This window comes from Thalia democratica, chromosome 9, assembly GCF_965202585.1.
Source record: "Thalia democratica chromosome 9, ktThaDemo2.hap1.1, whole genome shotgun sequence".
Lineage (NCBI taxonomy): Eukaryota > Metazoa > Chordata > Thaliacea > Salpida > Salpidae > Thalia > Thalia democratica.
The window spans coordinates 12,636,780-12,651,288 of record NC_139173.1 but is presented as its reverse complement, the minus strand read 5'-3'; the positions used below and the strand labels follow the sequence as shown (position 1 = coordinate 12,651,288).

Genomic DNA, 14,509 nt, shown 5'->3' with positions numbered 1-14,509 from the left:
GGCGAAAAGGGGGCGATTTTAAAATTTTGGGCTGTCATGAGATATTTATTTTTTTTCTTGCTATTTTACTAATTTTAGCTTGCTCTAAATTGTATGACCCTGAGGTAAAACTTAAACAAAAATGTTTTTTTTATTAATGTAAAAAGTAGAAAAAAATCAAGTGTTTATGACTCCTACTTTCAAGTAAATACTATATTTTCATTCATATATTTCCTTGTTTAACAATTACATATATCATAGATGATTGAAATCCCTCTAACTATTTTATAACCTGAGATATATGTTATTTGGGATCATAAATGGTTTGTAAAAATCTATGTTATCTTTTATTAACGATCACCTCATGATATTTCCAGTTGTTTTTCGAAAAGTCACCAAGTTAGACTCAGAAATAAAACTATACAGCAGGGTTTCCCAAAGTGGGCGATATCGCCCCCCTGGGGGCGATTTTAGTAATTTGGGGGGCGATAATTAGTAAGGGGGCGAAAAGGGGGCGATTTTAAAATTTTGGGCTGTCATGAGATATTTATTTTTTTTCTTGCTATTTTACTAATTTTAGCTTGCTCTAAATTGTATGACCCTGAGGTAAAACTTAAACAAAAATGTTTTTTTTATTAATGTAAAAAGTAGAAAAAAATCAAGTGTTTATGACTCCTACTTTCAAGTAAATACTATATTTTCATTCATATATTTCCTTGTTTAACAATTACATATATCATAGATGATTGAAATCCCTCTAACTATTTTATAACCTGAGATATATGTTATTTGGGATCATAAATGGTTTGTAAAAATCTATGTTATCTTTTATTAACGATCACCTCATGATATTTCCAGTTGTTTTTCGAAAAGTCACCAAGTTAGACTCAGAAATAAAACTATACAGGGTTGCCAGTTTACCCAGAAGCCTTGAAAAACCTGTAACTTGACAAGTTCGGCAAAAAAAATCTGGAAAAATTCTGGAATTTTTAACGATTTTAACATATTAAGTAGTAAATTTAGATCTAACAGAAAAAAGCTATCATATAGATAAAAATATGGATCCCTTCGAGGCAGATACTTTTGAAATAAACGACATACAGGAAACCTTCTCAGACTTACAAACTGACCTTAAACTTAAAGTAAATTCTTCCAAACAACGATATGAAAGCTTTTGGACTCAACAAAAACTAAGGCAAAAGTATCAATCATTTAAAAGAAATTTAGATTGTTGTTTATAGCTTTTCCTTCTAGCTATGTTGTTGAGAAAGCTTTCAGTTCAGTTATCAACATCTTGAGCAAAAGATCTAATCTAGATATTTATAAAGGAGGTGACTTAAGGCTCTATTTTACTGATTAAGAATCAGATTAGAAAAACTTGCAAGCAGTCATGAACCTCATCCTTCACATTATATTAGACTTCAGTAGCAGACATTATTTTATGAAAGTTTTATAATTTGATTTGATCTTTTGAAAACTTCTTATTTAACCTGGTTTGTATTGTATTTAAGTAGTTTTTTTATAATAACAACTTTATTAAGCTATTTATTCTACAACAGGTTTGCATAATGCCTAATAAATATTAATTACGGTGGACTTCCTCTTGGGTTCGCACTTTTTACCCAAATAAAAAAAGCAAATTTATATTTTCTTATATATAACTAAAGTAAAGTCTATTACTAACCAAATATTAACAAAACAAAATATATATAGTATTTGTTAGCTTATATAGATCTGTTTTATTTTAATGAAAGTTTATTTTATGTTTTAGTGGATTTCATGTTTATTCATAACATTATTACATATAACATATTGAAATTTGTCATTTTGTACAAAAAAATATGGTATTAATTCTTTTAGTTTTCACTTGTTAATTTTTTTCAAAGTGCGAACTTAAGCGGAAGTCTACTATGTTTATTAAATGGTTTATGTTTTAAAGTTGTTAACAGTTTTATTTTGACCTGGTTAATTTTGTAGTTTATATTCGTCGTTTTACATTACATTCTAAAAGTTTTTATAGCATAGTGATAAAATTAAAATATTTGTTTGAAAGACCTTTATTTGACAGATTTTTGTTATTACTTGTTTAATCTGTATATAACTTATATAACTATATACCTATTATCTAATTGTAAAATTTTGATAACTATTAAAGTTTTAAATTCTAATATGAATTTTTGGTTTTAAAAGAGTATAAATTTGAGGTCTCTATTTTAAATGACTCCTACTCTTTCATTTAAAAGTTTCTTAAACTCAATTATATTTTCTAACTTGATTTATTATTGTTAAAAAAATTATTATTATATAAGGAGTTTTAGACTATTAATACAACTGTTTTTGGTATTTTCTTAATTCAAAAATATTAGCAATTAGAATATACTTAGTTTATTTTAATACTTCAACACTAGCTTTTAGTTTTTCACTATTTTCCTCTGTTAAATTATTATGGGCTAATAGCTAAAAAAAAAAAAAATTAAACAGAATTAAATAAGCCATCAAAAAGACTGCTACAGTTACAAAACAAAATTTTATCCTAGTTAAAAGTTTTTTTTAATTGATTACTTTCTGTTCACAGAATTAAGTGTAAAACATTGGATTTTTTTTGAATTTAAATAAAGAAAAAAAATGTTAGAATTAAGGTTTAGTTCCCTAAAGATTATTCCAAGTCAAGTACTATTTCATGGTATTCTACTACGAAACAAATAGTTTAAAAAAATTAAAATAAAATTTTTAATTTTTACAACTAACTTGCTTACAATATATCTTAGTATTGAAATTAATAAATTTACTGCATTAACTGAAGCTGTTGATGAAACCACTTTTCATGTGAGAAAATAAACCAGTCGGTCAAACTTCCTCAAACTAGATCAGAAATTAATTTTTAATTTTTAATTTATTATGTGTATAATAAACTGTTCATTTTTTTAGTTTTTTTAATCTCTGGTATAGTTATTTTAGAACATGCCTATTTAAACAATAATTTAAGTATTTTGTGCGGCTTAAATATGTTACTTAGTATTAACTTCTAAATGTTATATGAGATATTATTAAAATTTCAGGTTTCAGTTAAGATTTCAGATAGGTAACGTAAGGCTCAGATCCAGTCGAATTTCGACCCGCTAAGTAAATTGAAAACTACTTGTGCATAATAAATAAAATTTAGTTTTTTGATACTTAATATTTTGAAATACGCTTTCATTTCGTTTTCAGTTCACAATAATATTTCCTAGATCACAATATTAGTACATGAGTTTATTACAATTTTGCTCGAGTTTTTTAATTTTCTTATTTGTTATTTTTTCAAAATCATGCAGCCCGCAATTACATTTTTTTAATGAGTTGAAACTAGAAAAGATTTTTTAGTAAATATGAATAGCTGACTACAAAAATTGTCCACCACTGACCTAAAAGTTTCATTAGTTTCAAAACAGTTCATATTTAAACAGGATTGATTACAGATAACACAAGGCTTTTTAATAATTAAGTATTTTAAAACACTTTACTGGGCTTCTAAGAAAATAACTGTAAATTATTTTCTCAAGCCCTGTAAACTACTTTAAACACAAAAGTGCGTGCATAAGAAGTACCAGACTAAATTACATTTCGAACACAACTTTTTTAGCTCAAAAGTTTGTACTCAAAAGAAAAACTACTTTATGAAAAAAGGGAGGAGGGGGCGATTTTTTTTCAAACTACTGAAAAGGGGGCGATTTAGTAAATGAGTTTGGGAAACCCTGAACTAGGATAAAAAATACTTTAAGTGTAAGTGAATTGTTCTAGTTTATTTTGAACTTTAATATATTAATCAAAAACTATGTCTTTTTATATATTTTACTATACGGTTACAAGTTTATTGTCCATATGATGGACCTAGGCATCAAAGTCTAGATCACTTAAATTGAAAAACACATAAAGAAAAAATAAACACAAATAGTTTATTTATTAAAATAAAGATTAAAACGTAATTTGATATAAAATTTATAGGTAAACATAAAAAGCAAAATTTTAACCACAAACTTATATTTATTTACGCTTTGATGTAGAACGATCAACATTAAATATTTAAATGCATTAACTAACAACAAAAATAAAAACCTAACGCTGAAAGGACATTAACAATACACTGGCCAGATGAATAATCATTAAATACGTTGAAAAATGACTCATTTTTAATAGAGTAAAGGTGCTGCTAATAAAATTGAACTATAAACTAAGCTAAATCTTAAAATTAAATCAACGGTTGATAAAAACTACTTATTAATTTTACTAACACAAATATAATTCAGATTAACTATAATCGAAATTCTTAAAATTTTTGCAAGAAACTAATTTATTTGGTAGGTTGTTCCATATTTCAACTGACCTATTAAAAAAAAGAATTCTGCCAAGACTCATTATTGAAATATTGCAGAGGTTGAAGACTAATATTGTATATATTTTTTGAAGATAAGTTCAAACTTCCAAATGTTACTCTCTCACTGGCTTATCATGATCATGCAAATTTATAGTAATGAAATAATCCAAGTTTAAACCATAAAAAATTCGCTATTTTATTGCTCTTTTTATTTTCACGCTAAATAAAAAATAAACATCAAGTAAAATTTGAAATACCTTTACATTTCATAAATTAACTAAATCTTTTTTTTATTTAACAATTGTTAAAAATTAAAAGAAAATAAAAATATTTTCTAACAACTATATAATGCTAATTTTAATATCAAAAGATATAAGTAAAAAATAATACTCAAGATTCGTATTTTAAAGCCTCACTAAATTAAGTTAATCTTTTTAAAAATTAACGAGATTGAGGTTATTTTTGTTTAAAGTATTCAAAATTGTTTTTATTTAAAATTAGAGAATGTGTATTCATCTAGTTTCTTTAAATTAAAATTATAAATATGAATTAATGAATTGTGGTACGTTATTATATTGTTCTACGTAAAATTTCAAATAAAAACTTTTATTTAAGAACTTTCTTTAAGCACATCCGAGGTCTTTGACCGAAACTTAGTTTGTAAAATATATTTTTGAAAAAATAAATTTATGAAAACTTTACATAAAAATTTCATTAAAAAACTACCACATTTTATTCATTCAAGACAATTTTCGTTTAAAAGCGAATATTATCTAAGTTGATTAAAAAAAAAAAATTAAATCTTTACTTGAGAAAATAAGTATATCCATATTTTTTACTCTTTGTATAACTTATTTTAACAGCGGGCCAGATTTACATGCTCGCGGGTCGTACATTTACCCTTTGCGGATCGCAGTTTGCAGACCCTTAGCTTAGAGCTTGTATATTTTAAATGGATTTAATTCTTTATTTTTATTAGTTCAAACTACTTTTATAGAAATGTTTTTCGAAAAAAGTTAAAATAATCATTTAACTAACTTGCATACTAAATTTGAAAAACTTTCTATAACAGCTTTAAAAAAAAAGTTTTCAACATCTTTTAATTTAAATAAAGTATTTGTCATCAATAGAAGAATATATCTACAATTACACTCAGCTTATAAAGTACATAGATTTAACATACATGTAGTAAAGTATATATTTTTTGTATAATTAAAAAACATTTAGAAAATTAAACTGAAAGTTCGATCATAACTAAAGTAGTATTTTTTTAATATTTGTGTATCATCGCAAACTTGTTTTAAAATGTCAAATTCTTACATTTTTTTGTGGTATTAGTCCATACTTAAAATTCAAACACTTTAAGAAATTAGTGTAATATTATGGTGTTCTACCTTATCAAACCTGAATTTACTTTTTGCTGATTCAGTCAACTAAGTTTGTTAATATTAACCATTTAATTTGATATTCGTAATTAGAGTTTTAATTTAACAGTTAACTTTATAGCAACTTTTCCGTAATTATTTCATGATGTTAAATGTTTTTCCTTAAAAAAAATGTTATTTAACGAGCAGCTGTTTGCTAAATTTGTTATTTTATCATAAATTTTAAAGTATGTAAACTTTGTTTGAAGAGACGGCTTTGTATAAGACATTTTTGTTAGACAATTATGTTAGACTTTGCTAATTTTTGTTTTTTATTTATTATGTTTTAAGTAAGAATAATAAAAAAAATAGTTAAAACTCGGTAAAATTTGTTAGGATTATGTCTAAGTTTTTTAATAGTTGTTGTTTTTGCAGCAAACTTAAAATATATTAAAGAAAAATTCAACTTAAATTTCTTACAATTTAGTCTCATAACTTAATATTCTATTCGAAAAAGAATTTAACTTTAACTGAAAATCTTATTAACCTTATTGTTTTATGAATAAACTCGTGAACTAATAAACTTATATTAATCTATTTATATTCAGTTACACAGTTTTAATTGCTCTTCTTGAAACAAGCTATAAGTATACAACTTAGTATAATTTACTTGATTTAGTTTATATCGAAGTTTTTTTGAAAACAAACCATCAAGAGTAAGTCTTTGGATATATTATTTTCTAAAGCTTTGCGCTTAATAGGCTGTAGTAGTACTAGCGTTTATTCTGACTGAAACTTAAGTTAGTTTATAAAAAAATTCATTCATTAATCTACGAAGCCAATTTATGTGAGGAAACGACTGTGGTAAATATAAAGTATAAAACAAACAACAGCCGAATTTAGTAATATAAATCAAAACTTTGATGGCATAAACCTAAATACTAGCTGAATTTGATCCAAATTTTATTCTAGTTTCTTATAATTTACATTTTAATTTTTTCTTACATATCTAAATACTTTAGCATTTTTGCTATATAACCTTTTAAACATATGTCACACAATTTAATAACTAAAGCACATGTCATAATAAACTCTAGAAATAGTTTTCAATTTCTTAGGAATTTGCGTAAGTTATTTTAAAATTTCTAGAAATCAGCAATCACCTTTATTCAAAAATTAAAATTATGAAATAGATCATCTGATTACAGGTATAAAAGGAGTTTGAACCGGATTATCATTCGCAAATGTAAAATGTGTACCCTTTACTATAAACAACTGTTCATTTGTTCATAAGACCGGCAAACATCTTGTTTACAACTCCAACAACTTTTTCTACTTCATTCAACATTTAAATTTCAACTGGTATAAAAGATTTGCAAGCTTTGTGATTACATTCCTTGATTTGAACCTGTAAATAACTGGAATTTAGACAAATGAATTGTAACTAGTGATGTACCGGACCCGGATCCGGACTTTTTTTCAAATTAGAATCCGGCCTGAACCGGATCTGGACTTTTTTTTCAAATTAGAATCCGGCCGGAACCGGATCCGGACTTTTTTTTCAAACTAGAGTCCGGCCGGAACCGGATCCGGACTTTTTTTTCAAATTAGAATCCGGCCGGATCCGGATATCAGATAAAAATGGCAATATCCGGCCGGACCCGGATAGTGAGTCCGGTACATCACTAGAATAAACTAGCCTGAGTCAGAATGAGGCTTTTAAAAACTGAAAAAAAGAACTTTAATCTAATAATAAGTAGAACAGCTAGCCAAAAGGTTTACAAATTTAGGTGTTATTTACAATTAAAAATCTGAAATCAAGTTCTTGAACAAAATACACTAGAAAATTACAAAATATTGAAAACTAGATCAGCTCAAACTCATTCAAAATCTAAAAGAAAACTAGCCCGAGTTTTTATGAAAAATTAAACTAGCATGAGGCAGTCAAAGATTTTCTAAAACTCCCAAAAATTTTCAAACTAGCAGGGTTGCCACTGTTTAAGTCAATAAAACTAGCTAGAGTGAGTAAAAACAAGCCTGAGTCAGAATGAGGTTTTTAAAAACTGAAAAATTACTTTAATCTAATAATCAGTAGGACACCTAGCAAAGGTTGACAATTTGGTAGTAAAGTTGTGGACTGATTGTGGTACACTTAACTTATTAGTACTACCCATCATAATTTAATCCTACCTTATTTATTTAATATCTAACAAATACTAATACTAAAACTAGTACTAAAACACAGCATTATAAAAATTTAACTTAAAGTTTATAAATAACTTACATATACCACATCTTATCCATGACTATTTTTCTCTGTAACAGGTTACCAACTAGACCAAAGTCCCTTACTAGCTGACATAACTTTTTGTTTTTTAATCTAAAAGTTAACGTTTAGCTTTGTAAAGTTAAAGTTTTATTTAAATAGAATATCTTTATCGTAAAAAAAGCTAAAACATTTGTGAAAAAGGTTACTACAAAATTAAATAGTTAGTTTCAACATCGTAAAGAAAGGCTAAATTATATGATAAGCTTTTTTAATTAAACCTAAAATTTAAATGGTTTGATTTTATCTAAAATAAACAATATATTATAAAAAGTATTGTAAACAATATTTAAAAACAAATACTTATTTAAATATATTTGCTAAATTACATTGTATTATTTAGTAGGTGATTCTACTACAGACAATAATTCATTTACAATTGTTTATTTGGAGATTAGAACTTTAAAGATTAATTTGCTTACTTAAGTTTATGTTCACTAATTTTTTTACTTTGAAAATCAATCTTTTTATCAAAATTATTCTCAAAATAATATATGGTATTTTGACATTATTAGTTAGGAATAACATTAATTTAAAAAACTCAGTCACAAAAAAATAATTTATTAAAATTAAGTTTGTAGGTTAAACTATTACTCAGAAGTTTTATAAACTCACCAGTTTGTTTGTTTAGCTTTGTTTACTTGCTAACTACTTTTAAAACTAACTGAAAAACTTCAGGTTGAACAGTTTAAGCCTATCTGTTAAAGTTATGCATCTTATACTTCCCTGTTATTTGAGTAACCAACTTTAAACTTACTTTAACAATGGAAGGAAATGACAATTTATAATTTATTGCTACATTATTGCAACTCTTTGTTTGTTTGTTGCAAAATATTTATTGAATATATAAAAAAAAAAAACTATGGATGCCAAGTATTGACTGCACAGCACACGTAGTTTGTATGGTGAAGTATAAATCATCACTTCCTTCTTCGTTTGTCTTATTTTTGCTTTAGAAATGTACGATCGGTGTATATTGATGTAATTTTGTATTATTTAGATAAGGGGTCAGAAAACTATGGCCTGCGGGCCAAACGCTTCCCGCGATGTATTTTTTAGTAGAAAACGTACTTTTAAAAGACAATGGACAAAACAGTTTTTGTAGAGAAAATTTACGATTTGGGTCGTATTTTATTGATTACTAACTAATAGTGCTTTAACAACGCTTTATTTATCATATTTTAGTTTTAAGCGAACATTTATATACTGACTACTGCAACTATTTAAAATATCTAAAGGCAAGTTATCTAAATTTATTAAACAAAAAATGCTAAAATAAAATTTGGTCTAATAAGCTGGGTGTATGAAAAAACCTCTAGATCATCGAATCGTACAACAAACTTGATTTTAAACTAAAATGAGCAAAGAAACAAACTTTACAGCCAAACTTTAAATTCTAAAAAGAGAAAAACTTACAAGAAAGATATATGAGGCCCGCGAGTAACTTTTATACGAAAATTAATCCGCGAATTATAAAAGGCTACGACCCCTGATTTAGATTTAAAAAAAATTAATGTAAATAAAAATAAAAAACTAACTATTTTTTATTAAAAATACGTAAAAATTTGGTAAAATGTGTTATAAGTTAATACTTTTATATATTTTTCATGGTAAATTTACATACAATAATAAATGTACAAAGTAATTATTTTGTTAACTACCCGGTTTTAGAAGAAAAAAGTTTTAACCTTGTCAAGTATAAATAAAAGCTTTTCCGTAATTGTTTAAGAGTATTTTGTATTTTTCAATTGTCTTAATTGATTTGAGTAATAGTCTAGGAATATCATCTACCAACGTGAGAATAACTTTGAAACAAAATTTAAAAACTACACAACTAGATATTGATTAGAGTTGTTCTACTATAACCTAGTTGATGATTAGTCTAAACTAGGGTTTCCCAGATACGGTCAATTTTGCTATCTTAGGACGTGGGTTTTTAAGGCGGAGAAAAATCTATTGATTATATACCTAGTAAAGGGTCAGTATATAACAAACCAGGGCGATTATTTTCAATTTAGCAAAGGGGGCGTTTATGAAAATGAGCTAAGGAAACCCTTGCCTAAACTTTAAAACTTTTATCAAAAAATAGTATAAGTATTCCCGTTTAGGTTTTGTATTAATTTAAAACAAACATAAGTTATGCAATTAAATTAATAAACGTTATAGATAGTTCTTTAGTTTATAGTAACTAAATTATTTTTTGTGAAAAAAAGCGTATATAGAAATTTCATTACTTTTTGTAGATAACCGAAAAAACCTTACTTACTAATATACTACTTTTATTAATTTAACACTGATAAATCTACCATGTATATATATGGATAGTATCATCGTAGTATTAATCGTAGTAGTAGAACGTTATTAGCCCAACTGTAGTATTAATCATATTTTTTCACGTTTTCTTTATTTTTAGACTAAACTTTTTTTAAAACAAAAAAATATGTTTGTAATAGATACCAAGTACAATTAAAAAACAGTCTACTTTATTTATTTGTTTTATGAAATGGTAACTTTTAATAACGTTCTAAAAATAATTTGTAAGAACTCTATCCTAAATCCTAAAATATTTTTTTGTTTATAGAGTAGTTTCTTTTAAAAACTTTATTAGCTATTTACACTTACGTTTAAAATCCTAAAGTAAGTTTAAAGTTTAGCTTTATTGGTTATAAATGAAAGTAATTTTTACCTTACAAGCACTGCTTTTAAAACTTTGGAAATACTATTTTTTGCAAAAGTCCTATAATTGAGTTTAGTTTTATTTTAATTTAAAAGTTTAGTTTTGCGAAACCAGTAAAACTCAAATTTAAGAAAGTTCAAAAATTTTAGCTGAAAAATACATTTGTATTGCTACAATCTTTATAGTATAGATAGTTGCAATAATAATAACAAAACTAACTACAAATAAGTTTGAATATTATTTAAACAAGCTCTTGAATATGGGAATATTAGTACTTTTTTATTATATCTATGAACAAAAATTTAAAAACCAAAAAAGATAACCTCAAGTGTCTAAGCTTATATATAAGATACAAAGTTATACAGTATAGTATAAATAATAAACACTTATTAATTTACAAAAACTATTTTTTACCAATGCGTTTTGCTTGTTGAAAATTGACTTATTTTTGAAATAAAAAACATCAAATTTAACCAAATTTTATATATATGTATGATTTTAATAGTTAAGATAATAGTGGTTTTACAATAACAACTTAGTGAAGTTTTAAGGTACATATATTCTAACAAATAATTTTATCAATATTTATTATTCACACTTGTTTTTAGGATAATAGATAAAAATTACAGCTTGAAAAATCAATACTTAAATTTATTGGGCTTCTAATACTAGGTACAGATATTTTGTTTCGGGAGTCTTTTACTAGACACGAGCTAGATTTACTGAGAAAAGTTCTCTCGAGTCACATGTAAAAATATTTTTTTTGCTGGCAACAGTATTTTTAAAAGGTTTAACTCGAAAACAAAAACAAAATACATGAAAAAAATGCGTTATGAAATGGATATAAATTATAAAGCAAAATTTACTCACAAACAAAATAAAAGAGCATATTTCTTTTAATAAAACACTTAAAATTGCTTTTCGTACATTATTTATCTTCAGCTTAAAAGCACTTCGCAAACCAGAAAAGTATTTGCTTGGCAAGCCGCATTTGATCAGCAGTTTGAAGACTACGAACTTAAGTCGATTAAAACAAACGATATACTATTGGTATCAATCTAGATTCAATTTAATCTCTTCCTATCAGATGTATTCAAATCTAAATGTAAAAGCTCTAAAACAAGGTTTATTAACCCTAAAGAGACTTCTGGTACTTTTAAATATTAAGCAGTAGTATATTTTGTTGTGTTCATTACCAATATTTTAAAAGTTTACGTAGGTACATGAGTTGACTAAGCGCTATAAAAATAATTAGAGAAAAAACTCGGGTAGGAAATTGTTTTGGTTCCCTAAATAACCATATTGTTTTCGTAATAAATTTAAATCTATTTGAAATAATTATAATTGCATTTTATTTAAGTTGCTTCTATTAGTTAATTTTTGTAAAATGTATAGGTTAAAATTCCTTAAATAACACTTAAAGAATAAGACTATTAGAAACTTTAGTAAAACCTTACTCAGTAAAAAAGAGCAAATTGAAATTCGGTTAGTTTTCTGAAAAAGGGGACTGCGCGAACGCAAGTTTCCCATGGGAGAAATATACGACCGAATGTTCACATATGGAACAATCGTAGAGATCAGTTCCATCATTGTGCAATGGTGAAACTTCGCCCTGAGTCAACAGTCTGTCTGATCGCTGTTAAGACTCCTGTCAGGTAAGTTTAACTTTACTGTCATCAGGTGCTTTCAAAATAATAGACAATAATCAAAAAATAGCTGCAGAGGTTGTTGTGACGTCACAACCCTAGAGGATTGAAAACAGAAATACGAGAGTATACTAAGTTTATTGGATTAAAAGTAGCTAAGCTCAATTACTTTGTTCGATATTAAGCTAAAAAAAAAACCATGGTTAACTATCCAACTTAAACTAAAATATGGTAACTTACCAATTTAGCTGCTGTTGTAAAGCAAGCTATATTGGATTAACAAGACATCTAAAGAAAAGGATAAAATATCATGTCCCAAATAGTGTAGATAATTTTTGCTCTTCAGAAAACAAGAATGATATACCGGTCAAAGTTTTAAATTCATTTAAACGTTCATCCATTGCAGAACATTTGGTAACTAAATCAACATGTGCAAACACTTATAACCTAAATAGATTTAAAATTATTAAAACGTGTTGTAATGTTTTTGATTTGATTAAACTTAAAGATATTTGTATTTTATTAAGGAAACCTGTTTTATGTAAACAAAAAGATTTTGACTATACTGTTTCTTTATTTTCGTATTACTTTATAAGGCGTGTTGTTGTCATTATATTAAAGTATAGTTTTACTTTAGGTTAATTATAGTGTAAGTAAACTTCAATGATTTTAATTCTTACTAATTATTTTTGTCTTTTATTACTTTTTTGATTATTTTATGATTACTTGGTTACTATATAAGTTTGTAAAGTCTTATCTCTTGTTAGCTTTGTACTCTACTGATGAGAACTGCTCGAAATATATTTAGTTTTATTGAATTTGTGTGTCTTTTATATCTTATTGTATAGTTAACTATTTTGACACGAAATTGAAGAAAAAAAAAATTGAAATTCTACAAACTGATACTAAAAGAAACCTTATTAAAAAAATTATGTTATGCATAAACAAAAAACACAAGTCGATAATTTTTTTAGTAATAATTAACAACGTGTTATTAATATATTTAAAAATGAACAAAAAAAATAATTAAAAACATAGAAAATACTTATCATTTAATAAACTTTAATAGTAGCCTATAATATATTCAAAAAAGTGTTTTTTGCTCTACCTCAACAGTTTGATTCAAAAGCAATTTCTTTACAATTTTTTTACTATATCTACTTAAACAGTAAAAGTTTTAAATAGCACTACAAGTAACACAATACTTTAAGTAGTTGTGACTTTTTAATATCTAGCTTTAACATAAGTATATATACTTTTTAACTGACTGAGAACGTTTTTGAAAAAATATGGGTATTTTAAATAACTTACAAATTACTTTTATTAGTTTTTCGTCAAAACATAGGTCTTAGTAAACAGCTGAAAGTAGTTAAAAATTGTTTGTTATTGTTAACTTACACATTTTCAGATCTTATTTAGTAAGTTTATTTAATAATTTAGTAATCAAACCTCTTTTACAATAATAATTAAAGTATATTTGAGCTTTTCACTTGTTTTTATCAGATTCTGCATTAACTTTAAATAATTTTTTGTAAATTTAAGTCGCCACTTTATTTGAATACAAAGATAGCATTTACAATTTTTTTCAGTAGTTTAAAGTTTCCTAAAGTGGGCAGTATCGTCCCTTGAAAGGGGTTTTAGGCTACCAGAGAGTGTTAATTAGTAAGTTAGTGAAAAAATAAGTTGGAAACTAACTAGTAAAGGGGCGATAACTAACATATGGGGGTAATTATTTTTAAATATCTGCCAAAGGGCATTTATGAAAATGAGTTTTGAAACCCTGCAGTAGATAAAAATTTTCTTAGTGTTTATTATTAAGCTATACTGACCTTAAATATAATTCGCTATCAATATTCTCAAATAGCTTTATTCGTAGTAGTTTTATGTTATATATTAGTTTTTTGTTTAAATATAAATTATTAACTTAAACTAAGCCTTACAAATATATATTTTAGTTTATAGAACTCTACTGTAATTGAGGAACTCATTGATTAATTAAGTAAAACATTGTATTATGAAAAAAAATCGTGAATTTATAAAATGGTATTAGTAAAAGCTAAAACTATACAGAATCAGCTGTTGCATAAATCATAATATTTACCATATTAAGTTGCACTAAAATATACTAATACGTGCAACAACTTTAAATATTTTATTGTTAGA

General features: G+C 25.6%; 1 non-coding gene across 1 annotated transcript; it reads right to left on the bottom strand.

Annotated features, from left to right (window-relative positions):
* Positions 1–12,201: 12,201 nt before the first annotated feature.
* Positions 12,202–12,363, bottom strand: LOC145845267 (U1 spliceosomal RNA). The gene has a single exon (XR_014370313.1). It is a non-coding gene; the product is annotated as a U1 spliceosomal RNA (small nuclear RNA).
* Positions 12,364–14,509: the final 2,146 nt, after the last annotated feature.